This window comes from Pleurodeles waltl, chromosome 4_1, assembly GCF_031143425.1.
Source record: "Pleurodeles waltl isolate 20211129_DDA chromosome 4_1, aPleWal1.hap1.20221129, whole genome shotgun sequence".
NCBI lineage: Eukaryota > Metazoa > Chordata > Amphibia > Caudata > Salamandridae > Pleurodeles > Pleurodeles waltl.
This window is the reverse complement of record NC_090442.1, coordinates 76037068-76061696: the sequence shown is the minus strand read 5'-3', so window position 1 is coordinate 76061696 and position 24629 is coordinate 76037068. Positions and strand designations below refer to the sequence as shown.

General features: G+C 40.5%; 11 non-coding genes across 11 annotated transcripts; all 11 read left to right on the top strand.

Moving 5' to 3' along the window:
- Positions 1 to 1201: 1201 nt before the first annotated feature.
- Positions 1202 to 1273, top strand: TRNAC-GCA (transfer RNA cysteine (anticodon GCA)). The gene has a single exon. It is a non-coding gene; the product is annotated as a tRNA-Cys (tRNA).
- A 2092-nt stretch (positions 1274 to 3365) lies between these two features.
- On the top strand, positions 3366 to 3437 carry TRNAC-GCA (transfer RNA cysteine (anticodon GCA)). Its single transcript has one exon. It is a non-coding gene; the product is annotated as a tRNA-Cys (tRNA).
- A 2092-nt stretch (positions 3438 to 5529) lies between these two features.
- On the top strand, positions 5530 to 5601 carry TRNAC-GCA (transfer RNA cysteine (anticodon GCA)). Its single transcript has one exon. It is a non-coding gene; the product is annotated as a tRNA-Cys (tRNA).
- A 2092-nt stretch (positions 5602 to 7693) lies between these two features.
- TRNAC-GCA (transfer RNA cysteine (anticodon GCA)) lies at positions 7694 to 7765 on the top strand. The gene has a single exon. It is a non-coding gene; the product is annotated as a tRNA-Cys (tRNA).
- Positions 7766 to 9857: 2092 nt separating this feature from the next.
- Positions 9858 to 9929, top strand: TRNAC-GCA (transfer RNA cysteine (anticodon GCA)). The gene has a single exon. It is a non-coding gene; the product is annotated as a tRNA-Cys (tRNA).
- A 2092-nt stretch (positions 9930 to 12021) lies between these two features.
- TRNAC-GCA (transfer RNA cysteine (anticodon GCA)) lies at positions 12022 to 12093 on the top strand. The gene has a single exon. It is a non-coding gene; the product is annotated as a tRNA-Cys (tRNA).
- Positions 12094 to 14185: 2092 nt separating this feature from the next.
- TRNAC-GCA (transfer RNA cysteine (anticodon GCA)) lies at positions 14186 to 14257 on the top strand. Its single transcript has one exon. It is a non-coding gene; the product is annotated as a tRNA-Cys (tRNA).
- A 2092-nt stretch (positions 14258 to 16349) lies between these two features.
- Positions 16350 to 16421, top strand: TRNAC-GCA (transfer RNA cysteine (anticodon GCA)). The gene has a single exon. It is a non-coding gene; the product is annotated as a tRNA-Cys (tRNA).
- Positions 16422 to 18513: 2092 nt separating this feature from the next.
- On the top strand, positions 18514 to 18585 carry TRNAC-GCA (transfer RNA cysteine (anticodon GCA)). The gene has a single exon. It is a non-coding gene; the product is annotated as a tRNA-Cys (tRNA).
- A 2092-nt stretch (positions 18586 to 20677) lies between these two features.
- Positions 20678 to 20749, top strand: TRNAC-GCA (transfer RNA cysteine (anticodon GCA)). Its single transcript has one exon. It is a non-coding gene; the product is annotated as a tRNA-Cys (tRNA).
- Positions 20750 to 22843: 2094 nt separating this feature from the next.
- Positions 22844 to 22915, top strand: TRNAC-GCA (transfer RNA cysteine (anticodon GCA)). The gene has a single exon. It is a non-coding gene; the product is annotated as a tRNA-Cys (tRNA).
- Positions 22916 to 24629: the final 1714 nt, after the last annotated feature.

The window sequence follows — 24629 nt, the reverse complement described above, 5'->3', positions numbered from 1 at the left end:
AATTAGTATGTAAGGTAACGTCGGCTAGACAAAACTGGACCCAAATGCTGGTACACTGTGACTGGCCTGTGTACTGTTTCCAGTGTGTTTCACTAGTATCACGCCAGCTTACCGTTACTAGAATGTACAGTAAGACTGGTCCAATATGTATACCATATCAAATTGTTTTACCATAAAACAAAGATATAGCATTGTTAAAGACATTACCACGTGAGGGACACAGAAATTGCATTTTAAAAGACATCTATGTGAACTTGCATCGATTAGAAGAGATAGTGACTGTGTGAGAGTTGTATGGTACTGCTAACCAAAGCACTGTTAAAAAGAAGTCGTTCCTCACTAGAGTTGTGTTCTGTCAATGTCTGAGGCAGTGGATTTTTAAATGAGCTAGGAGGCTTAGACTGGCTGAGTCACTGACAGCTTTGCACACTTACTGCAGAGAGTGAGCAGACGAGAGACTAAGACTGAAATTTAGGGCACAGAGTGATTGCAGAAGAGAGTAAGACTCACTCTCACTTCCAGCATGGTGAATAGACAAGAGAGTAAGCTAGTCCCACAGCTGGAATCCCAGAGTAGGTATAACTCAGTGCTAGTCAGAGTCCATGGTATTATATGTGACGTCTGCACTCTACAGCCTGCTGCTCGCAGTAATAAGGTGTGTGTGAAGGCATATTTCAGGAAAAGAGGATGTGTATAGCTCAGCAGTAAAGTATGTGACTGCAGATCAAGAGATCCCCAGTTCAAGTCTTGCTTCCCACTTCTCATTTTAAGGAACAAAAAAAAATTTCTCTGTTACTTATTTCAATTTCTGGAGATTTCTTGAAAGTATGTCACAGAAAAACCACTAATTAAAAAGAGTTTTAGGTTTTATCTGCGTCCGTAAGAGGGTTGTGTGAAAGGACCAGCAGCCAGTCTCCATAGCAGTCCCTGTGACTAGTGAAGCAAGAGTAAGCTTGAGAGTGAATTGGCACCCTTGGCCTAGGACCTGCTGTCATGCTATGTATTTTGGTGTGAATAGTGAAGCATCAGGTGTGTTGAGTGTGTCCATCAGCTTGTAGCCAGGGGCATGAGTCAGGCTGTGTCCCAGACCCTGTGACTAATAAATCAGCAGGTGGTATAGAGAGCCTATAAAAGAGGAAGCCGTTCTGATGAGATCCACAGCAGCGGTTTCTAGTCCATCCACTTCTAGATAGTACAACAAGGGGGTATAGCTCAGTGGTAGAGCATTTGACTGCAGATCAAGAGGTCCCTGGTTCAAATCCGGGTGCCCCCTTAATACTTTAAAGAAGCTGTCAATTTCTTTCTGTATCGCTTTTTTCAATTCTTGGGGATTTTTTGAAAGTATGTCACACTAAAACGACTAATTAAGCAAAATAGCTCAAAGTTTTATGTGCATCCTTATGACTCTTGTTGAAAATTAACAGTTTTCACACTCACACCCAGTAACTGCACCATGGATCAATCTGGGTGCCCCCTTCACACATGAAAGAAGCTTTCAATTTCTTTCTATATCACTTTCTACAATTCTTGGGGATTTATTGAAAGTATTTCACACTAAAACGACTATTTAAACAAAATAGCTCAAAGTTTTATGTGCATCCTTAAGACTGTTGTGCGAAAATTAACAGTTTTCACACTCACGCCCAGTAACTGCACCATGGATCAATTCGAGTAAAACAAGAGTTCGTACATTGGCACACAGGGACAAATTGAAATTTGTGTACACAGCATGATACTGTGTACTTTAATACATCTTTCTACATTCTGTAGTGTGCAGCACACAGATAATGTTTTACGGCATGGATTTATTAACAAGCATTGCTTCTAATAATTGAGCATATAGCAGAAATTGCAGGTGCAAAGAAAAAATACATAGGTAAACAAATCACAAGTTTCTAAATTCCACTGTATTTACCACAGCACAGCTGATTTGTTGTGCTTTAAGAAACACTGTGTGCCTGTACAGCAGCAAAGATGTGAGTGTGTGGACACTGTATGCCCGTAATGCTTTCACAAATGTCCTTATACTGTAACAGAAGTCTCTGCAGTTTTAGAACTGAGTTTGGACAGTAGCATGTGTGCTTACTGATAGTAATATGTGTAAGAAACAAATGCCTGCATGCTGTTACTTGTGTCTTTCTCCAGTAGCACACCTATTTACTGTAATTAGTATGTAAGGTAACGTCGGCTAGACAAAACTGGACCCAAATGCTGGTACACTGTGAATGGCCTGTGTACTGTTTCCAGTGTGTTTCACTAGTATCACGCCAGCTTACCGTTACTAGAATGTACAGTAAGACTGGTCCAATATGTATACCATATCAAATTGTTTTACCATAAAACAAAGATATAGCATTGTTAAAGACATTACCACGTGAGGGACACAGAAATTGCATTTTAAAAGACATCTATGTGAACTTGCATCGATTAGAAGAGATAGTGACTGTGTGAGAGTTGTATGGTACTGCTAACCAAAGCACTGTTAAAAAGAAGTCTTTCCTCACTAGAGTTGTGTTCTGTCAATGTCTGAGGCAGTGGATTTTTAAATGAGCTAGGAGGCTTAGACTGGCTGAGTCACTGACAGCTTTGCACACTTACTGCAGAGAGTGAGCAGACGAGAGACTAAGACTGAAATTTAGGGCACAGAGTGATTGCAGAAGAGAGTAAGACTCACTCTCACTTCCAGCATGGTGAGTAGACAAGAGAGTAAGCTAGTCCCACAGCTGGAATCCCAGAGTAGGTATAACTCAGTGCTAGTCAGAGTCCATGGTATTATATGTGACGTCTGCACTCTACAGCCTGCTGCTCGCAGTAATAAGGTGTGTGTGAAGGCATATTTCAGGAAAAGAGGATGTGTATAGCTCAGCAGTAAAGTATGTGACTGCAGATCAAGAGGTCCCCAGTTCAAGTCTTGCTTCCCACTTCTCCTTTTAAGGAACAAAAAAAAATTTCTCTGTTACTTATTTCAATTTCTGGAGATTTCTTGAAAGTATGTCACAGAAAAACCACTAATTAAAAAGAGTTTTAGGTTTTATCTGCGTCCGTAAGAGGGTTGTGTGAAAGGACCAGCAGCCAGTCTCCATAGCAGTCCCTGTGACTAGTGAAGCAAGAGTAAGCTTGAGAGTGAATTGGCACCCTTGGCCTAGGACCTGCTGTCATGCTATGTATTTTGGTGTGAATAGTGAAGCATCAGGTGTGTTGAGTGTGTCCATCAGCTTGTAGCCAGGGGCATGAGTCAGGCTGTGTCCCAGACCCTGTGACTAATAAATCAGCAGGTGGTATAGAGAGCCTATAAAAGAGGAAGCCGTTCTGATGAGATCCACAGCAGCAGTTTCTAGTCCATCCACTGCCAGATAATACAACAAGGGGGTATAGCTCAGTGGTAGAGCATTTGACTGCAGATCAAGAGGTCCCTGGTTCAAATCCGGGTGCCCCCTTAATACTTTAAAGAAGCTGTCAATTTCTTTCTGTATCGCTTTTTTCAATTCTTGGGGATTTTTTGAAAGTATGTCACACTAAAACGACTAATTAAGCAAAATAGCTCAAAGTTTTATGTGCATCCTTATGACTCTTGTTGAAAATTAACAGTTTTCACACTCACACCCAGTAACTGCACCATGGATCAATCTGGGTGCCCCCTTCACACATGAACGAAGCTTTCAATTTCTTTCTATATCACTTTCTACAATTCTTGGGGATTTATTGAAAGTATTTCACACTAAAACGACTATTTAAACAAAATAGCTCAAAGTTTTATGTGCATCCTTAAGACTGTTGTGCGAAAATTAACAGTTTTCACACTCACGCCCAGTAACTGCACCATGGATCAATTCGAGTAAAACAAGAGTTCGTACATTGGCACACAGGGACAAATTGAAATTTGTGTACACAGCATGATACTGTGTACTTTAATACATCTTTCTACATTCTGTAGTGTGCAGCACACAGATAATGTTTTACGGCATGGATTTATTAACAAGCATTGCTTCTAATAATTGAGCATATAGCAGAAATTGCAGGTGCAAAGAAAAAATACATAGGTAAACAAATCACAAGTTTCTAAATTCCACTGTATTTACCACAGCACAGCTGATTTGTTGTGCTTTAAGAAACACTGTGTGCCTGTACAGCAGCAAAGATGTGAGTGTGTGGACACTGTATGCCCGTAATGCTTTCACAAATGTCCTTATACTGTAACAGAAGTCTCTGCAGTTTTAGAACTGAGTTTGGACAGTAGCATGTGTGCTTACTGATAGTAATATGTGTAAGAAACAAATGCCTGCATGCTGTTACTTGTGTCTTTCTCCAGTAGCACACCTATTTACTGTAATTAGTATGTAAGGTAACGTCGGCTAGACAAAACTGGACCCAAATGCTGGTACACTGTGACTGGCCTGTGTACTGTTTCCAGTGTGTTTCACTAGTATCACGCCAGCTTACCGTTACTAGAATGTACAGTAAGACTGGTCCAATATGTATACCATATCAAATTGTTTTACCATAAAACAAAGATATAGCATTGTTAAAGACATTACCACGTGAGGGACACAGAAATTGCATTTTAAAAGACATCTATGTGAACTTGCATCGATTAGAAGAGATAGTGACTGTGTGAGAGTTGTATGGTACTGCTAACCAAAGCACTGTTAAAAAGAAGTCGTTCCTCACTAGAGTTGTGTTCTGTCAATGTCTGAGGCAGTGGATTTTTAAATGAGCTAGGAGGCTTAGACTGGCTGAGTCACTGACAGCTTTGCACACTTACTGCAGAGAGTGAGCAGACGAGAGACTAAGACTGAAATTTAGGGCACAGAGTGATTGCAGAAGAGAGTAAGACTCACTCTCACTTCCAGCATGGTGAATAGACAAGAGAGTAAGCTAGTCCCACAGCTGGAATCCCAGAGTAGGTATAACTCAGTGCTAGTCAGAGTCCATGGTATTATATGTGACGTCTGCACTCTACAGCCTGCTGCTCGCAGTAATAAGGTGTGTGTGAAGGCATATTTCAGGAAAAGAGGATGTGTATAGCTCAGCAGTAAAGTATGTGACTGCAGATCAAGAGATCCCCAGTTCAAGTCTTGCTTCCCACTTCTCATTTTAAGGAACAAAAAAAAATTTCTCTGTTACTTATTTCAATTTCTGGAGATTTCTTGAAAGTATGTCACAGAAAAACCACTAATTAAAAAGAGTTTTAGGTTTTATCTGCGTCCGTAAGAGGGTTGTGTGAAAGGACCAGCAGCCAGTCTCCATAGCAGTCCCTGTGACTAGTGAAGCAAGAGTAAGCTTGAGAGTGAATTGGCACCCTTGGCCTAGGACCTGCTGTCATGCTATGTATTTTGGTGTGAATAGTGAAGCATCAGGTGTGTTGAGTGTGTCCATCAGCTTGTAGCCAGGGGCATGAGTCAGGCTGTGTCCCAGACCCTGTGACTAATAAATCAGCAGGTGGTATAGAGAGCCTATAAAAGAGGAAGCCGTTCTGATGAGATCCACAGCAGCGGTTTCTAGTCCATCCACTTCTAGATAGTACAACAAGGGGGTATAGCTCAGTGGTAGAGCATTTGACTGCAGATCAAGAGGTCCCTGGTTCAAATCCGGGTGCCCCCTTAATACTTTAAAGAAGCTGTCAATTTCTTTCTGTATCGCTTTTTTCAATTCTTGGGGATTTTTTGAAAGTATGTCACACTAAAACGACTAATTAAGCAAAATAGCTCAAAGTTTTATGTGCATCCTTATGACTCTTGTTGAAAATTAACAGTTTTCACACTCACACCCAGTAACTGCACCATGGATCAATCTGGGTGCCCCCTTCACACATGAAAGAAGCTTTCAATTTCTTTCTATATCACTTTCTACAATTCTTGGGGATTTATTGAAAGTATTTCACACTAAAACGACTATTTAAACAAAATAGCTCAAAGTTTTATGTGCATCCTTAAGACTGTTGTGCGAAAATTAACAGTTTTCACACTCACGCCCAGTAACTGCACCATGGATCAATTCGAGTAAAACAAGAGTTCGTACATTGGCACACAGGGACAAATTGAAATTTGTGTACACAGCATGATACTGTGTACTTTAATACATCTTTCTACATTCTGTAGTGTGCAGCACACAGATAATGTTTTACGGCATGGATTTATTAACAAGCATTGCTTCTAATAATTGAGCATATAGCAGAAATTGCAGGTGCAAAGAAAAAATACATAGGTAAACAAATCACAAGTTTCTAAATTCCACTGTATTTACCACAGCACAGCTGATTTGTTGTGCTTTAAGAAACACTGTGTGCCTGTACAGCAGCAAAGATGTGAGTGTGTGGACACTGTATGCCCGTAATGCTTTCACAAATGTCCTTATACTGTAACAGAAGTCTCTGCAGTTTTAGAACTGAGTTTGGACAGTAGCATGTGTGCTTACTGATAGTAATATGTGTAAGAAACAAATGCCTGCATGCTGTTACTTGTGTCTTTCTCCAGTAGCACACCTATTTACTGTAATTAGTATGTAAGGTAACGTCGGCTAGACAAAACTGGACCCAAATGCTGGTACACTGTGACTGGCCTGTGTACTGTTTCCAGTGTGTTTCACTAGTATCACGCCAGCTTACCGTTACTAGAATGTACAGTAAGACTGGTCCAATATGTATACCATATCAAATTGTTTTACCATAAAACAAAGATATAGCATTGTTAAAGACATTACCACATGAGGGACACAGAAATTGCATTTTAAAAGACATCTATGTGAACTTGCATCGATTAGAAGAGATAGTGACTGTGTGAGAGTTGTATGGTACTGCTAACCAAAGCACTGTTAAAAAGAAGTCTTTCCTCACTAGAGTTGTGTTCTGTCAATGTCTGAGGCAGTGGATTTTTAAATGAGCTAGGAGGCTTAGACTGGCTGAGTCACTGACAGCTTTGCACACTTACTGCAGAGAGTGAGCAGACGAGAGACTAAGACTGAACTTTAGGGCACAGAGTGATTGCAGAAGAGAGTAAGACTCACTCTCACTTCCAGCATGGTGAGTAGACAAGAGAGTAAGCTAGTCCCACAGCTGGAATCCCAGAGTAGGTATAACTCAGTGCTAGTCAGAGTCCATGGTATTATATGTGACGTCTGCACTCTACAGCCTGCTGCTCGCAGTAATAAGGTGTGTGTGAAGGCATATTTCAGGAAAAGAGGATGTGTATAGCTCAGCAGTAAAGTATGTGACTGCAGATCAAGAGGTCCCCAGTTCAAGTCTTGCTTCCCACTTCTCCTTTTAAGGAACAAAAAAAAAATTCTCTGTTACTTATTTCAATTTCTGGAGATTTCTTGAAAGTATGTCACAGAAAAACCACTAATTAAAAAGAGTTTTAGGTTTTATCTGTGTCCGTAAGAGGGTTGTGTGAAAGGACCAGCAGCCGGTCTCCATAGCAGTCCCTGTGACTAGTGAAGCAAGAGTAAGCTTGAGAGTGAATTGGCACCCTTGGCCTAGGACCTGCTGTCATGCTATGTATTTTGGTGTGAATAGTGAAGCAGCAGGTGTGTTGAGTGTGTCCATCAGCTTGTAGCCAGGGGCATGAGTCAGGCTGTGTCCCAGACCCTGTGACTAATAAATCAGCAGGTGGTATAGAGAGCCTATAAAAGAGGAAGCCGTTCTGATGAGATCCACAGCAGCAGTTTCTAGTCCATCCACTTCCAGATAGTACAACAAGGGGGTATAGCTCAGTGGTAGAGCATTTGACTGCAGATCAAGAGGTCCCTAGTTCAAATCCGGGTGCCCCCTTAATACTTTAAAGAAGCTGTCAATTTCTTTATGTATCGCTTTTTTCAATTCTTGGGGATTTTTTGAAAGTATGTCACACTAAAACGACTAATTAAGCAAAATAGCTCAAAGTTTTATGTGCATCCTTATGACTCTTGTTGAAAATTAACAGTTTTCACACTCACACCCAGTAACTGCACCATGGATCAATCTGGGTGCCCCCTTCACACATGAAAGAAGCTTTCAATTTCTTTCTATATCACTTTCTACAATTCTTGGGGATTTATTGAAAGTATTTCACACTAAAACGACTATTTAAACAAAATAGCTCAAAGTTTTATGTGCATCCTTAAGACTGTTGTGCGAAAATTAACAGTTTTCACACTCACGCCCAGTAACTGCACCATGGATCAATTCGAGTAAAACAAGAGTTCGTACATTGGCACACAGGGACAAATTGAAATTTGTGTACACAGCATGATACTGTGTACTTTAATACATCTTATAACATTCTGTAGTGTGCAGCACACAGATAATGTTTTACGGCATGGATTTATTAACAAGCATTGCTTCTAATAATTGAGCATATAGCAGAAATTGCAGGTGCAAAGAAAAAATACATAGGTAAACAAATCACAAGTTTCTAAATTCCACTGTATTTACCACAGCACAGCTGATTTGTTGTGCTTTAAGAAACACTGTGTGCCTGTACAGCAGCAAAGATGTGAGTGTGTGGACACTGTATGCCCGTAATGCTTTCACAAATGTCCTTATACTGTAACAGAAGTCTCTGCAGTTTTAGAACTGAGTTTGGACAGTAGCATGTGTGCTTACTGATAGTAATATGTGTAAGAAACAAATGCCTGCATGCTGTTACTTGTGTCTTTCTCCAGTAGCACACCTATTTACTGTAATTAGTATGTAAGGTAACGTCGGCTAGACAAAACTGGACCCAAATGCTGGTACACTGTGAATGGCCTGTGTACTGTTTCCAGTGTGTTTCACTAGTATCACGCCAGCTTACCGTTACTAGAATGTACAGTAAGACTGGTCCAATATGTATACCATATCAAATTGTTTTACCATAAAACAAAGATATAGCATTGTTAAAGACATTACCACGTGAGGGACACAGAAATTGCATTTTAAAAGACATCTATGTGAACTTGCATCGATTAGAAGAGATAGTGACTGTGTGAGAGTTGTATGGTACTGCTAACCAAAGCACTGTTAAAAAGAAGTCTTTCCTCACTAGAGTTGTGTTCTGTCAATGTCTGAGGCAGTGGATTTTTAAATGAGCTAGGAGGCTTAGACTGGCTGAGTCACTGACAGCTTTGCACACTTACTGCAGAGAGTGAGCAGACGAGAGACTAAGACTGAAATTTAGGGCACAGAGTGATTGCAGAAGAGAGTAAGACTCACTCTCACTTCCAGCATGGTGAGTAGACAAGAGAGTAAGCTAGTCCCACAGCTGGAATCCCAGAGTAGGTATAACTCAGTGCTAGTCAGAGTCCATGGTATTATATGTGACGTCTGCACTCTACAGCCTGCTGCTCGCAGTAATAAGGTGTGTGTGAAGGCATATTTCAGGAAAAGAGGATGTGTATAGCTCAGCAGTAAAGTATGTGACTGCAGATCAAGAGGTCCCCAGTTCAAGTCTTGCTTCCCACTTCTCCTTTTAAGGAACAAAAAAAAATTTCTCTGTTACTTATTTCAATTTCTGGAGATTTCTTGAAAGTATGTCACAGAAAAACCACTAATTAAAAAGAGTTTTAGGTTTTATCTGCGTCCGTAAGAGGGTTGTGTGAAAGGACCAGCAGCCAGTCTCCATAGCAGTCCCTGTGACTAGTGAAGCAAGAGTAAGCTTGAGAGTGAATTGGCACCCTTGGCCTAGGACCTGCTGTCATGCTATGTATTTTGGTGTGAATAGTGAAGCATCAGGTGTGTTGAGTGTGTCCATCAGCTTGTAGCCAGGGGCATGAGTCAGGCTGTGTCCCAGACCCTGTGACTAATAAATCAGCAGGTGGTATAGAGAGCCTATAAAAGAGGAAGCCGTTCTGATGAGATCCACAGCAGCAGTTTCTAGTCCATCCACTGCCAGATAATACAACAAGGGGGTATAGCTCAGTGGTAGAGCATTTGACTGCAGATCAAGAGGTCCCTGGTTCAAATCCGGGTGCCCCCTTAATACTTTAAAAAAGCTGTCAATTTCTTTCTGTATCGCTTTTTTCAATTCTTGGGGATTTTTTGAAAGTATGTCACACTAAAACGACTAATTAAGCAAAATAGCTCAAAGTTTTATGTGCATCCTTATGACTCTTGTTGAAAATTAACAGTTTTCACACTCACACCCAGTAACTGCACCATGGATCAATCTGGGTGCCCCCTTCACACATGAAAGAAGCTTTCAATTTCTTTCTATATCACTTTCTACAATTCTTGGGGATTTATTGAAAGTATTTCACACTAAAACGACTATTTAAACAAAATAGCTCAAAGTTTTATGTGCATCCTTAAGACTGTTGTGCGAAAATTAACAGTTTTCACACTCACGCCCAGTAACTGCACCATGGATCAATTCGAGTAAAACAAGAGTTCGTACATTGGCACACAGGGACAAATTGAAATTTGTGTACACAGCATGATACTGTGTACTTTAATACATCTTTCTACATTCTGTAGTGTGCAGCACACAGATAATGTTTTACGGCATGGATTTATTAACAAGCATTGCTTCTAATAATTGAGCATATAGCAGAAATTGCAGGTGCAAAGAAAAAATACATAGGTAAACAAATCACAAGTTTCTAAATTCCACTGTATTTACCACAGCACAGCTGATTTGTTGTGCTTTAAGAAACACTGTGTGCCTGTACAGCAGCAAAGATGTGAGTGTGTGGACACTGTATGCCCGTAATGCTTTCACAAATGTCCTTATACTGTAACAGAAGTCTCTGCAGTTTTAGAACTGAGTTTGGACAGTAGCATGTGTGCTTACTGATAGTAATATGTGTAAGAAACAAATGCCTGCATGCTGTTACTTGTGTCTTTCTCCAGTAGCACACCTATTTACTGTAATTAGTATGTAAGGTAACGTCGGCTAGACAAAACTGGACCCAAATGCTGGTACACTGTGACTGGCCTGTGTACTGTTTCCAGTGTGTTTCACTAGTATCACGCCAGCTTACCGTTACTAGAATGTACAGTAAGACTGGTCCAATATGTATACCATATCAAATTGTTTTACCATAAAACAAAGATATAGCATTGTTAAAGACATTACCACGTGAGGGACACAGAAATTGCATTTTAAAAGACATCTATGTGAACTTGCATCGATTAGAAGAGATAGTGACTGTGTGAGAGTTGTATGGTACTGCTAACCAAAGCACTGTTAAAAAGAAGTCGTTCCTCACTAGAGTTGTGTTCTGTCAATGTCTGAGGCAGTGGATTTTTAAATGAGCTAGGAGGCTTAGACTGGCTGAGTCACTGACAGCTTTGCACACTTACTGCAGAGAGTGAGCAGACGAGAGACTAAGACTGAAATTTAGGGCACAGAGTGATTGCAGAAGAGAGTAAGACTCACTCTCACTTCCAGCATGGTGAGTAGACAAGAGAGTAAGCTAGTCCCACAGCTGGAATCCCAGAGTAGGTATAACTCAGTGCTAGTCAGAGTCCATGGTATTATATGTGACGTCTGCACTCTACAGCCTGCTGCTCGCAGTAATAAGGTGTGTGTGAAGGCATATTTCAGGAAAAGAGGATGTGTATAGCTCAGCAGTAAAGTATGTGACTGCAGATCAAGAGATCCCCAGTTCAAGTCTTGCTTCCCACTTCTCATTTTAAGGAACAAAAAAAAATTTCTCTGTTACTTATTTCAATTTCTGGAGATTTCTTGAAAGTATGTCACAGAAAAACCACTAATTAAAAAGAGTTTTAGGTTTTATCTGCGTCCGTAAGAGGGTTGTGTGAAAGGACCAGCAGCCAGTCTCCATAGCAGTCCCTGTGACTAGTGAAGCAAGAGTAAGCTTGAGAGTGAATTGGCACCCTTGGCCTAGGACCTGCTGTCATGCTATGTATTTTGGTGTGAATAGTGAAGCATCAGGTGTGTTGAGTGTGTCCATCAGCTTGTAGCCAGGGGCATGAGTCAGGCTGTGTCCCAGACCCTGTGACTAATAAATCAGCAGGTGGTATAGAGAGCCTATAAAAGAGGAAGCCGTTCTGATGAGATCCACAGCAGCGGTTTCTAGTCCATCCACTTCTAGATAGTACAACAAGGGGGTATAGCTCAGTGGTAGAGCATTTGACTGCAGATCAAGAGGTCCCTGGTTCAAATCCGGGTGCCCCCTTAATACTTTAAAGAAGCTGTCAATTTCTTTCTGTATCGCTTTTTTCAATTCTTGGGGATTTTTTGAAAGTATGTCACACTAAAACGACTAATTAAGCAAAATAGCTCAAAGTTTTATGTGCATCCTTATGACTCTTGTTGAAAATTAACAGTTTTCACACTCACACCCAGTAACTGCACCATGGATCAATCTGGGTGCCCCCTTCACACATGAAAGAAGCTTTCAATTTCTTTCTATATCACTTTCTACAATTCTTGGGGATTTATTGAAAGTATTTCACACTAAAACGACTATTTAAACAAAATAGCTCAAAGTTTTATGTGCATCCTTAAGACTGTTGTGCGAAAATTAACAGTTTTCACACTCACGCCCAGTAACTGCACCATGGATCAATTTGAGTAAAACAAGAGTTCGTACATTGGCACACAGGGACAAATTGAAATTTGTGTACACAGCATGATACTGTGTACTTTAATACATCTTTCTACATTCTGTAGTGTGCAGCACACAGATAATGTTTTACGGCATGGATTTATTAACAAGCATTGCTTCTAATAATTGAGCATATAGCAGAAATTGCAGGTGCAAAGAAAAAATACATAGGTAAACAAATCACAAGTTTCTAAATTCCACTGTATTTACCACAGCACAGCTGATTTGTTGTGCTTTAAGAAACACTGTGTGCCTGTACAGCAGCAAAGATGTGAGTGTGTGGACACTGTATGCCCGTAATGCTTTCACAAATGTCCTTATACTGTAACAGAAGTCTCTGCAGTTTTAGAACTGAGTTTGGACAGTAGCATGTGTGCTTACTGATAGTAATATGTGTAAGAAACAAATGCCTGCATGCTGTTACTTGTGTCTTTCTCCAGTAGCACACCTATTTACTGTAATTAGTATGTAAGGTAACGTCGGCTAGACAAAACTGGACCCAAATGCTGGTACACTGTGACTGGCCTGTGTACTGTTTCCAGTGTGTTTCACTAGTATCACGCCAGCTTACCGTTACTAGAATGTACAGTAAGACTGGTCCAATATGTATACCATATCAAATTGTTTTACCATAAAACAAAGATATAGCATTGTTAAAGACATTACCACATGAGGGACACAGAAATTGCATTTTAAAAGACATCTATGTGAACTTGCATCGATTAGAAGAGATAGTGACTGTGTGAGAGTTGTATGGTACTGCTAACCAAAGCACTGTTAAAAAGAAGTCTTTCCTCACTAGAGTTGTGTTCTGTCAATGTCTGAGGCAGTGGATTTTTAAATGAGCTAGGAGGCTTAGACTGGCTGAGTCACTGACAGCTTTGCACACTTACTGCAGAGAGTGAGCAGACGAGAGACTAAGACTGAACTTTAGGGCACAGAGTGATTGCAGAAGAGAGTAAGACTCACTCTCACTTCCAGCATGGTGAGTAGACAAGAGAGTAAGCTAGTCCCACAGCTGGAATCCCAGAGTAGGTATAACTCAGTGCTAGTCAGAGTCCATGGTATTATATGTGACGTCTGCACTCTACAGCCTGCTGCTCGCAGTAATAAGGTGTGTGTGAAGGCATATTTCAGGAAAAGAGGATGTGTATAGCTCAGCAGTAAAGTATGTGACTGCAGATCAAGAGGTCCCCAGTTCAAGTCTTGCTTCCCACTTCTCCTTTTAAGGAACAAAAAAAAAATTCTCTGTTACTTATTTCAATTTCTGGAGATTTCTTGAAAGTATGTCACAGAAAAACCACTAATTAAAAAGAGTTTTAGGTTTTATCTGTGTCCGTAAGAGGGTTGTGTGAAAGGACCAGCAGCCGGTCTCCATAGCAGTCCCTGTGACTAGTGAAGCAAGAGTAAGCTTGAGAGTGAATTGGCACCCTTGGCCTAGGACCTGCTGTCATGCTATGTATTTTGGTGTGAATAGTGAAGCAGCAGGTGTGTTGAGTGTGTCCATCAGCTTGTAGCCAGGGGCATGAGTCAGGCTGTGTCCCAGACCCTGTGACTAATAAATCAGCAGGTGGTATAGAGAGCCTATAAAAGAGGAAGCCGTTCTGATGAGATCCACAGCAGCAGTTTCTAGTCCATCCACTTCCAGATAGTACAACAAGGGGGTATAGCTCAGTGGTAGAGCATTTGACTGCAGATCAAGAGGTCCCTGGTTCAAATCCGGGTGCCCCCTTAATACTTTAAAGAAGCTGTCAATTTCTTTATGTATCGCTTTTTTCAATTCTTGGGGATTTTTTGAAAGTATGTCACACTAAAACGACTAATTAAGCAAAATAGCTCAAAGTTTTATGTGCATCCTTATGACTTTTGTTGAAAATTAACAGTTTTCACACTCACACCCAGTAACTGCACCATGGATCAATCTGGGTGCCCCCTTCACACATGAAAGAAGCTTTCAATTTCTTTCTATATCACTTTCTACAATTCTTGGGGATTTATTGAAAGTATTTCACACTAAAACGACTATTTAAACAAAATAGCTCAAAGTTTTATGTGCATCCTTAAGACTGTTGTGCGAAAATTAACAGTTTTCACACTCACGCCCAGTAACTGCACCATGGATCAATTCGAGTAAAACAAGAGTTCGTACATTGGCACACAGGGACAAATTGAAATTTGTGTAGACAGCATGATACTGTGTACTTTAATACATCTTTCTACATTCTGTAGTGTGCAGCACACAGATAATGTTTTACGGCATGGATTTATTAACAAGCATTGCTTCTAATAATTGAGCATATAGCAGAAATTGCAGGTGCAAAGAAAAAATACATAGGTAAACAAATCACAAGTTTCTAAATTCCACTGTATTTACCACAGCACAGCTGATTTGTTGTGCTTTAAGAAACACTGTGTGCCTGTACAGCAGCAAAGATGTGAGTGTGTGGACACTGTATGCCCGTAATGCTTTCACAAATGTCCTTATACTGTAACAGAAGTCTCTGCAGTTTTAGAACTGAGTTTGGACAGTAGCATGTGTGCTTACTGATAGTAATATGTGTAAGAAACAAATGCCTGCATGCTGTTACTTGTGTCTTTCTCCAGTAGCACACCTATTTACTGTAATTAGTATGTAAGGTAACGTCGGCTAGACAAAACTGGACCCAAATGCTGGTACACTGTGACTGGCCTGTGTACTGTTTCCAGTGTGTTTCACTAGTATCACGCCAGCTTACCGTTACTAGAATGTACAGTAAGACTGGTCCAATATGTATACCATATCAAATTGTTTTACCATAAAACAAAGATATAGCATTGTTAAAGACATTACCACGTGAGGGACACAGAAATTGCATTTTAAAAGACATCTATGTGAACTTGCATCGATTAGAAGAGATAGTGACTGTGTGAGAGTTGTATGGTACTGCTAACCAAAGCACTGTTAAAAAGAAGTCTTTCCTCACTAGAGTTGTGTTCTGTCAATGTCTGAGGCAGTGGATTTTTAAATGAGCTAGGAGGCTTAGACTGGCTGAGTCACTGACAGCTTTGCACACTTACTGCAGAGAGTGAGCAGACGAGAGACTAAGACTGAAATTTAGGGCACAGAGTGATTGCAGAAGAGAGTAAGACTCACTCTCACTTCCAGCATGGTGAGTAGACAAGAGAGTAAGCTAGTCCCACAGCTGGAATCCCAGAGTAGGTATAACTCAGTGCTAGTCAGAGTCCATGGTATTATATGTGACGTCTGCACTCTACAGCCTGCTGCTCGCAGTAATAAGGTGTGTGTGAAGGCATATTTCAGGAAAAGAGGATGTGTATAGCTCAGCAGTAAAGTATGTGACTGCAGATCAAGAGATCCCCAGTTCAAGTCTTGCTTCCCACTTCTCCTTTTAAGGAACAAAAAAAAAATTCTCTGTTACTTATTTCAATTTCTGGAGATTTCTTGAAAGTATGTCACAGAAAAACCACTAATTAAAAAGAGTTTTAGGTTTTATCTGCGTCCGTAAGAGGGTTGTGTGAAAGGACCAGCAGCCAGTCTCCATAGCAGTCCCTGTGACTAGTGAAGCAAGAGTAAGCTTGAGAGTGAATTGGCACCCTTGGCCTAGGACCTGCTGTCATGCTATGTATTTTGGTGTGAATAGTGAAGCATCAGGTGTGTTGAGTGTGTCCATCAGCTTGTAGCCAGGGGCATGAGTCAGGCTGTGTCCCAGACCCTGTGACTAATAAATCAGCAGGTGGTATAGAGAGCCTATAAAAGAGGAAGCCGTTCTGATGAGATCCACAGCAGCGGTTTCTAGTCCATCCACTTCCAGATAGTACAACAAGGGGGTATAGCTCAGTGGTAGAGCATTTGACTGCAGATCAAGAGGTCCCTGGTTCAAATCCGGGTGCCCCCTTAATACTTTAAAGAAGCTGTCAATTTCTTTCTGTATCGCTTTTTTCAATTCTTGGGGATTTTTTGAAAGTATGTCACACTAAAACGACTAATTAAGCAAAATAGCTCAAAGTTTTATGTGCATCCTTATGACTCTTGTTGAAAATTAACAGTTTTCACACTCACACCCAGTAACTGCACCATGGATCAATCTGGGTGCCCCCTTCACACATGAAAGAAGCTTTCAATTTCTTTCTATATCACTTTCTACAATTCTTGGGGATTTATTGAAAGTATTTCACACTAAAACGACTATTTAAACAAAATAGCTCAAAGTTTTATGTGCATCCTTAAGACTGTTGTGCGAAAATTAACAGTTTTCACACTCACGCCCAGTAACTGCACCATGGATCAATTCGAGTAAAACAAGAGTTCGTACATTGGCACACAGGGACAAATTGAAATTTGTGTACACAGCATGATACTGTGTACTTTAATACATCTTTCTACATTCTGTAGTGTGCAGCACACAGATAATGTTTTACGGCATGGATTTATTAACAAGCATTGCTTCTAATAATTGAGCATATAGCAGAAATTGCAGGTGCAAAGAAAAAATACATAGGTAAACAAATCACAAGTTTCTAAATTCCACTGTATTTACCACAGCACAGCTGATTTGTTGTGCTTTAAGAAACACTGTGTGCCTGTACAGCAGCAAAGATGTGAGTGTGTGGACACTGTATGCCCGTAATGCTTTCACAAATGTCCTTATACTGTAACAGAAGTCTCTGCAGTTTTAGAACTGAGTTTGGACAGTAGCATGTGTGCTTACTGATAGTAATATGTGTAAGAAACAAATGCCTGCATGCTGTTACTTGTGTCTTTCTCCAGTAGCACACCTATTTACTGTAATTAGTATGTAAGGTAACGTCGGCTAGACAAAACTGGACCCAAATGCTGGTACACTGTGACTGGCCTGTGTACTGTTTCCAGTGTGTTTCACTAGTATCACGCCAGCTTACCGTTACTAGAATGTACAGTAAGACTGGTCCAATATGTATACCATATCAAATTGTTTTACCATAAAACAAAGATATAGCATTGTTAAAGACATTACCACGTGAGGGACACAGAAATTGCATTTTAAAAGACATCTATGTGAACTTGCATCGATTAGAAGAGATAGTGACTGTGTGAGAGTTGTATGGTACTGCTAACCAAAGCACTGTTAAAAAGAAGTCTTTCCTCACTAGAGTTGTGTTCTGTCAATGTCTGAGGCAGTGGATTTTTAAATGAGCTAGGAGGCTTAGACTGGCTGAGTCACTGACAGCTTTGCACACTTACTGCAGAGAGTGAGCAGACGAGAGACTAAGACTGAAATTTAGGGCACAGAGTGATTGCAGAAGAGAGTAAGACTCACTCTCACTTCCAGCATGGTGAGTAGACAAGAGAGTAAGCTAGTCCCACAGCTGGAATCCCAGAGTAGGTATAACTCAGTGCTAGTCAGAGTCCATGGTATTATATGTGACGTCTGCACTCTACAGCCTGCTGCTCGCAGTAATAAGGTGTGTGTGAAGGCATACTTCAGGAAAAGAGGATGTGTATAGCTCAGCAGTAAAGTATGTGACTGCAGATCAAGAGGTCCCCAGTTCAAGTCTTGCTTCCCACTTCTCCTTTTAAGGAACAAAAAAAAATTTCTCTGTTACTTATTTCAATTTCTGGAGATTTCTTGAAAGTATGTCACAGAAAAACCACTAATTAAAAAGAGTTTTAGGTTTTATCTGTGTCCGTAAGAGGGTTGTGTGAAAGGACCAGCAGCCGGTCTCCATAGCAGTCCCTGTGACTAGTGAAGCAAGAGTAAGCTTGAGAGTGAATTGGCACCCTTGGCCTAGGACCTGCTGTCATGCTATGTATTTTGGTGTGAATAGTGAAGCAGCAGGTGTGTTGAGTGTGTCCATCAGCTTGTAGCCAGGGGCATGAGTCAGGCTGTGTCCCAGACCCTGTGACTAATAAATCAGCAGGTGGTATAGAGAGCCTATAAAAGAGGAAGCTGTTCTGATGAGATCCACAGCAGCAGTTTCTAGTCCATCCACTTCCAGATAGTACAACAAGAGGGTATAGCTCAGTGGTAGAGCATTTGACTGCAGATCAAGAGGTCCCTGATTCAAATCCGGGTGCCCCCTTAATACTTTAAAGAAGCTGTCAATTTCTTTCTGTATCGCTTTTTTCAATTCTTGGGGATTTTTTGAAAGTATGTCACACTAAAACGACTAATTAAGCAAAATAGCTCAAAGTTTTATGTGCATCCTTATGACTCTTGTTGAAAATTAACAGTTTTCACACTCACACCCAGTAACTGCACCATGGATCAATCTGGGTGCCCCCTTCACACATGAAAGAAGCTTTCAATTTCTTTCTATATCACTTTCTACAATTCTTGGGGATTTATTGAAAGTATTTCACACTAAAACGACTATTTAAACAAAATAGCTCAAAGTTTTATGTGCATCCTTAAGACTGTTGTGCGAAAATTAACAGTTTTCACACTCACGCCCAGTAACTGCACCATGGATCAATTCGAGTAAAACAAGAGTTCGTACATTGGCACACAGGGACAAATTGAAATTTGTGTACACAGCATGATACTGTGTACTTTAATACATCTTTCTACATTCTGTAGTGTGCAGCACACAGATAATGTTTTACGGCATGGATTTATTAACAAGCATTGCTTCTAATAATTGAGCATATAGCAGAAATTGCAGGTGCAAAGAAAAAATACATAGGTAAACAAATCACAAGTTTCTAAATTCCACTGTATTTACCACAGCACAGCTGATTTGTTGTGCTTTAAGAAACACTGTGTGCCTGTACAGCAGCAAAGATGTGAGTGTGTGGACACTGTATGCCCGTAATGCTTTCACAAATGTCCTTATACTGTAACAGAAGTCTCTGCAGTTTTAGAACTGAGTTTGGACAGTAGCATGTGTGCTTACTGATAGTAATATGTGTAAGAAACAAATGCCTGCATGCTGTTACTTGTGTCTTTCTCCAGTAGCACACCTATTTACTGTAATTAGTATGTAAGGTAACGTCGGCTAGACAAAACTGGACCCAAATGCTGGTACACTGTGACTGGCCTGTGTACTGTTTCCAGTGTGTTTCACTAGTATCACGCCAGCTTACCGTTACTAGAATGTACAGTAAGACTGGTCCAATATGTATACCATATCAAATTGTTTTACCATAAAACAAAGATATAGCATTGTTAAAGACATTACCACATGAGGGACACAGAAATTGCATTTTAAAAGACATCTATGTGAACTTGCATCGATTAGAAGAGATAGTGACTGTGTGAGAGTTGTATGGTACTGCTAACCAAAGCACTGTTAAAAAGAAGTCTTTCCTCACTAGAGTTGTGTTCTGTCAATGTCTGAGGCAGTGGATTTTTAAATGAGCTAGGAGGCTTAGACTGGCTGAGTCACTGACAGCTTTGCACACTTACTGCAGAGAGTGAGCAGACGAGAGACTAAGACTGAAATTTAGGGCACAGAGTGATTGCAGAAGAGAGTAAGACTCACTCTCACTTCCAGCATGGTGAGTAGACAAGAGAGTAAGCTAGTCCCACAGCTGGAATCCCAGAGTAGGTATAACTCAGTGCTAGTCAGAGTCCATGGTATTATATGTGACGTCTGCACTCTACAGCCTGCTGCTCGCAGTAATAAGGTGTGTGTGAAGGCATATTTCAGGAAAAGAGGATGTGTATAGCTCAGCAGTAAAGTATGTGACTGCAGATCAAGAGGTCCCCAGTTCAAGTCTTGCTTCCCACTTCTCCTTTTAAGGAACAAAAAAAAAATTCTCTGTTACTTATTTCAATTTCTGGAGATTTCTTGAAAGTATGTCACAGAAAAACCACTAATTAAAAAGAGTTTTAGGTTTTATCTGTGTCCGTAAGAGGGTTGTGTGAAAGGACCAGCAGCCGGTCTCCATAGCAGTCCCTGTGACTAGTGAAGCAAGAGTAAGCTTGAGAGTGAATTGGCACCCTTGGCCTAGGACCTGCTGTCATGCTATGTATTTTGGTGTGAATAGTGAAGCAGCAGGTGTGTTGAGTGTGTCCATCAGCTTGTAGCCAGGGGCATGAGTCAGGCTGTGTCCCAGACCCTGTGACTAATAAATCAGCAGGTGGTATAGAGAGCCTATAAAAGAGGAAGCCGTTCTGATGAGATCCACAGCAGCAGTTTCTAGTCCATCCACTTCCAGATAGTACAATAAGGGGGTATAGCTCAGTGGTAGAGCATTTGACTGCAGGTCAAGAGGTCTCTGGTTCAAATCCGGGTGCCCCCTTAATACTTTAAAGAAGCTGTCAGTTTCTTTCTGTATCGCTTTTTTCAATTCTTGGGGATTTTTTGAAAGTATGTCACACTAAAACGACTAATTAAGCAAAATAGCTCAAAGTTTTATGTGCATCCTTATGACTCTTTTTGAAAATTAACAGTTTTCACACTCACACCCAGTAACTGCACCATGGATCAATCTGGGTGCCCCCTTCACTCATGAAAGAAGCTTTCAATTTCTTTCTATATCACTTTCTACAATTCTTGGGGATTTATTGAAAGTATTTCACACTAAAACGACTATTTAAACAAAATAGCTCAAAGTTTTATGTGCATCCTTAAGACTGTTGTGCGAAAATTAACAGTTTTCACACTCACGCCCAGTAACTGCACCATGGATCAATTCGAGTAAAACAAGAGTTCGTACTTTGGCACACAGGGACAAATTGAAATTTGTGTACACAGCATGATACTGTGTACTTTAATACATCTTTCTACATTCTGTAGTGTGCAGCACACAGATAATGTTTTACGGCATGGATTTATTAACAAGCATTGCTTCTAATAATTGAGCATATAGCAGAAATTGCAGGTGCAAAGAAAAAATACATAGGTAAACAAATCACAAGTTTCTAAATTCCACTGTATTCACTACAGCACAGCTGATTTGTTGTGCTTTAAGAAACACTGTGTGCCTGTACAGCAGCAAAGATGTGAGTGTGTGGACACTGTATGCCCGTAATGCTTTCACAAATTTCCTTATACTGTAACAGAAGTCTCTGCAGTTTTAGAACTGAGTTTGGACAGTAGCAAGTGTGCTTACTGATAGTAATATGTGTAAGAAACAAATGCCTGCATGCTGTTACTTGTGTCTTTCTCCAGTAGCACACCTATTTACTGTAATTAGTATGTAAGGTAACGTCGGCTAGACAAAACTGGACCCAAATGCTGGTACACTATGACTGGCCTGTGTACTGTTTCCAGTGTGTTTCACTAGTATCACGCCAGCTTACCGTTACTAGAATGTACAGTAAGACTGGTCCAATATGAATACCATATCAAATTGTTTTACCATAAAACAAAGATATAGCATTGTTAAAGACATTACCACGTGAGGGACACATAAATTGCATTTTAAAAGACATCTATGTGAACTTGCATCGATTAGAAGAGATAGTGACTGTGTGAGAGTTGTATGGTACTGCTAACCAAAGCACTGTTAAAAAGAAGTCTTTCCTCACTAGAGTTGTGTTCTGTCAATGTCAGAGGCAGTGGATTTTTAAATGAGCTAGGAGGCTTAGACTGGCTGAGTCACTGACAGCTTTGCACACTTACTGCAGAGAGTGAGCAGACGAGAGACTAAGACTGAAATTTAGGGCACAGAGTGATTGCAGAAGAGAGTAAGACTCACTCTCACTTCCAGCATGGTGAGTAGACAAGAGAGTAAGCTAGTCCCACAGCTGGAATCCCAGAGTAGGTATAACTCAGTGCTAGTCAGAGTCCATGGTATTATATGTGACGTCTGCACTCTACAGCCTGCTGCTCGCAGTAATAAGGTGTGTGTGAAGGCATATTTCAGGAAAAGAGGATGTGTATAGCTCAGCAGTAAAGTATGTGACTGCAGATCAAGAGGTCCCCAGTTCAAGTCTTGCTTCCCACTTCTCCTTTTAAGGAACCAAAAAAAAATTCTCTGTTACTTATTTCAATTTCTGGAGATTTCTTGAAAGTATGTCACAGAAAAACCACTAATTAAAAAGAGTTTTAGGTTTTATCTGCGTCCGTAAGAGGGTTGTGTGAAAGGACCAGCAGCCGGTCTCCATAGTAGTCCCTGTGACTAGTGAAGCAAGAGTAAGCTTGAGAGTGAATTGGCACCCTTGGCTTAGGACCTGCTGTCATGCTATGTATTTTGGTGTGAATAGTGAAGCATCAGGTGTGTTGAGTGTGTCTATCAGCTTGTAGCCAGGGGCATGAGTCAGGCTGTGTCCCAGACCCTGTGACTAATAAATCAGCAGGTGGTATAGAGAGCCTATAAAAGAGGAAGCCGTTCTGATGAGATTAACACAGCAGCAGTTTCTAGTCCATCCACTTTCAGATAGTACAACAAAGGGGTATAGCTCAGTGGTAGAGCATTTGACTGCAGGTCAAGAGGTCCCTGGTTCAAATCCGGGTGCCCCCTTAATACTTTAAAGAAGCTGTCAATTTCTTTCTGTATCGCTTTTTTCAATTCTTGGGGATTTTTTGAAAGTATGTCACACTAAAACGACTAATTAAGCAAAATAGCTCAAAGTTTTATGTGCATCCTTATGACTCTTGTTGAAAATTAACAGTTTTCACACTCACACCCAGTAACTGCACCATGGATCAATCTGGGTGCCCCCTTCACACATGAAAGAAGCTTTCAATTTCTTTCTATATCACTTTCTACAATTCTTGGGGATTTATTGAAAGTATTTCACACTAAAACGACTATTTAAACAAAATAGCTCAAAGTTCTATGTGCATCCTTAAGACTGTTGTGCGAAAATTAACAGTTTTCACACTCACGCCCAGTAACTGCACCATGGATCAATTCGAGTAAAACAAGAGTTCGTACATTGGCACACAGGGACAAATTGAAATTTGTGTACACAGCATGATACTGTGTACTTTAATACATCTTATAACATTCTGTAGTGTGCAGCACACAGATAATGTTTTACGGCATGGATTTATTAACAAGCATTGCTTCTAATAATTGAGCATATAGCAGAAATTGCAGGTGCAAAGAAAAAATACATAGGTAAACAAATCACAAGTTTCTAAATTCCACTGTATTTACCACAGCACAGCTGATTTGTTGTGCTTTAAGAAACACTGTGTGCCTGTACAGCAGCAAAGATGTGAGTGTGTGGACACTGTATGCCCGTAATGCTTTCACAAATGTCCTTATACTGTAACAGAAGTCTCTGCAGTTTTAGAACTGAGTTTGGACAGTAGCATGTGTGCTTACTGATAGTAATATGTGTAAGAAACAAATGCCTGCATGCTGTTACTTGTGTCTTTCTCCAGTAGCACACCTATTTACTGTAATTAGTATGTAAGGTAACGTCGGCTAGACAAAACTGGACCCAAATGCTGGTACACTGTGACTGGCCTGTGTACTGTTTCCAGTGTGTTTCACTGTTATCACGCCAGCTTACCGTTACTAGAATGTACAGTAAGACTGGTCCAATATGTATACCATATCAAATTGTTTTACCATAAAACAAAGATATAGCATTGTTAAAGACATTACCACGTGAGGGACACAGAAATTGCATTTTAAAAGACATCTATGTGAACTTGCATCGATTAGAAGAGATAGTGACTGTGTGAGAGTTGTATGGTACTGCTAACCAAAGCACTGTTAAAAAGAAGTCTTTCCTCACTAGAGTTGTGTTCTGTCAATGTCTGAGGCAGTGGATTTTTAAATGAGCTAGGAGGCTTAGACTGGCTGAGTCACTGACAGCTTTGCACACTTACTGCAGAGAGTGAGCAGACGAGAGACTAAGACTGAAATTTAGGGCACAGAGTGATGGCAGAAGAGAGTAAGACTCACTCTCACTTCCAGCATGGTGAGTAGACAAGAGAGTAAGCTAGTCCCACAGCTGGAATCCCAGAGTAGGTATAACTCAGTGCTAGTCAGAGTCCATGGTATTATATGTGACGTCTACACTCTACAGCCTGCTGCTCGCAGTAATAAGGTGTGTGTGAAGGAATATTTCAGGAAAAGAGGATGTGTATAGCTCAGCAGTAAAGTATGTGACTGCAGATCAAGAGGTCCCCAGTTCAAGTCTTGCTTCCCACTTCTCCTTTTAAGGAACAAAAAAAAAATTCTCTGTTACTTATTTCAATTTCTGGAGATTTCTTGA